The sequence below is a fragment of the Ruditapes philippinarum genome, unplaced genomic scaffold (assembly GCF_026571515.1).
Source record: "Ruditapes philippinarum isolate M1 unplaced genomic scaffold, ASM2657151v2 ctg10559_1_1_1_1, whole genome shotgun sequence".
Taxonomy (NCBI): domain Eukaryota; kingdom Metazoa; phylum Mollusca; class Bivalvia; order Venerida; family Veneridae; genus Ruditapes; species Ruditapes philippinarum.
The window spans coordinates 23138-25752 of record NW_026865705.1 but is presented as its reverse complement, the minus strand read 5'-3'; positions in this window follow the sequence as shown (position 1 = coordinate 25752).

Here is a 2615-nt window from a genome sequence, read left to right as displayed (position 1 = left end):
TATATATATATATATTTTTTATGCCCCCGCCATGTAATGGCCGGGGCATATAGTGTTACCCTGTTCCGTCCTTCCGTCCTTCCGTCATTCCGTCATTCTGTCATTCCGTCATCATCAGTTTCCGTTCATTATCTCCCCAACGGTACAACCACATTCAACTTAAATTTGACATATGGATATGTCATGAGAAAATACAGGTCAAGTTCGAATTTGGTCATGGTTCGATGATTTTGGGCAGAGTTATGCCCCTTTTACTTTGAAAATAATATGAAATTTTCAGTTTCCATTCATTATTCTCCCAAACGGTACAACACATTCAACTCAAATTTGACATATGGATATGTCATGAGAAAATACAGGTCAAGTTCGAATTGGTCATGGTTTGATGATTTTTGGCAGAGTTATGCCCCTTTTACTTTGAAAATAATATGAAATTTTCAGTTTCCGTTCATTATCTCCTCAACGGTACAACACATTCAACTCAAATTTGACATATGGATATGTCATGAGAAAATACAGGTCAAGTTCGAATTTGGTCATGGTTCGATGATTTTTGGCAGAGTTATGCCCCTTTTACTTTGAAAATAATATGAAATTTTTCAGTTTCCGTTCATTATCTCCCCAACGGTACAACACATTCAACTCAAATTTGACATATGGATATGTCATGAGAAAATACAGGTCAAGTTCGAATTTGGTCATGGTTCGATGATTTTTGGCAGAGTTATGCCCTTTTACTTTGAAAATAATATGAAATTTTCAGTTTCCGTTCATTATCTCCCAACGGTACAACACATTCAACTCAAATTTGACATATGGATATGTCATGAGAAAATACAGGTCAAGTTCGAATTTGGTCATGGTTCGATGATTTTTGGCAGAGTTATGCCCCTTTTACTTTGAAAATAATATGAAATTTTCAGTTTCCGTTCATTATCTCCCCCACGGTACAACACATTCAACTCAAATTGACATATGGATATGTCATGAGAAAATACAGGTCAAGTTCGAATTTGGTCATGGTTCGATGATTTTTTGGCAGAGTTATGCCCTTTTACTTTGAAAATAATATGAAATTTTCAGTTTCCGTTCATTATCTCCCCAAACGGTACAACACATTTCAACTCAAATTTGACATATGGATATGTCATGAGAAAATACAGGTCAAGTTCGAATTTGGTCATGGTTCGATGATTTTTGGCAGAGTTATGCCCCTTTTTACTTTGAAAATAATATGAAATTTTCAGTTTCCGTTCATTATCTCCCCAACGGTAAACACATTCAACTCAAATTTGACATATGGATATGTCATGAGGAAATACAGGTCAAGTTCGAATTTGGTCCATGGTTCGATGATTTTTGGCAGAGTTATGCCCTTTTTACTTTGAAAATAATATGAAATTTTCAGTTTCCGTTCATTATCTCCCCAACGGTACAACACATTTCAACTCAAATTTGAACATATGGATATGTCATAAGAAAATACAGGTCAAGTTCGAATTTGGTCATGGTTCGATGATTTTTGGCAGAGTTATGCCCCTTTTACTTTGAAAATAATGTGAAATTTTCAGTTTCCTTCATTATCTCCCAAACGGTACAACACATTCAACTCAAATTTGACATATGGATATGTCATGAGAAAATACAGGTCAAGTTCGAATTTGGTCATGGTTCGATGATTTTTGGCAGAGTTATGCCCCTTTTACTTTGTAAATAATATGAAATTTTCAGTTTCCGTTCATTATCTCCCCAACAGTACAACACATTCAACTCAAATTTGACATATGGATATGTTTTTGGAATGCCCAGGCCAATTTCGAATTTGGTCATGGTTCAATGATTTTTGGCAGAGTTATGCCCCTTTTACTTTGTAAATAATATGAAATTTTCAGTTTCCGTTCATTATCTCCCCAACAGTACAACACATTCAACTCAAATTTGACATATGGATATATTTTTGGAATGCCCAGGCCAATTTCGAATTTGGTCATGGTTCAATGATTTTTGGCAGAGTAATGCCCCTTTCACTTTGAAAATAATATGAAATTTACAGTTTCTTATCTACCCAACAGTGTTACATATTTAACTCAAATTTGACATATGGATATGTCAAAGGAATGGGCAGGTCAAGTTGGAATTTGGTCATGGTTCGATGATTTTTTGGCAGAGTTATGTCCCTTTCACTTTGAAAATAATATAGATACGTCTTAGGAATAAGCAGTTTAAGTTTGAATTTGGTCATGGTTTAATGATTTTGGACAACCTTATCTTTCTTGAATATTGGAAAATTTTTGAACTTTTTGTTTCAGCACTCATACTTTTGTGGAAATGTATGTATAGCCATTATTTTGGCTACAAATATGAAATATGCTATTTTCAAAAGGTTAAGACTGAATAATTTCAGTGCCTTGAATATTGTATGAAAATTGTTTGTGTTAACACTGAAAAGTTTAAAGGGCTTTGAACTTAAAATGAAAACAATAATTTGTGCAAACAAATTTGGAACTAAATATTATAACATCTGAAATTTTGGCTGCATGCGGGGGCATCCGTGGCATGATGACACATTTCTAGTTTTTTTTTGAATATATGCATATATATATATATACATATAT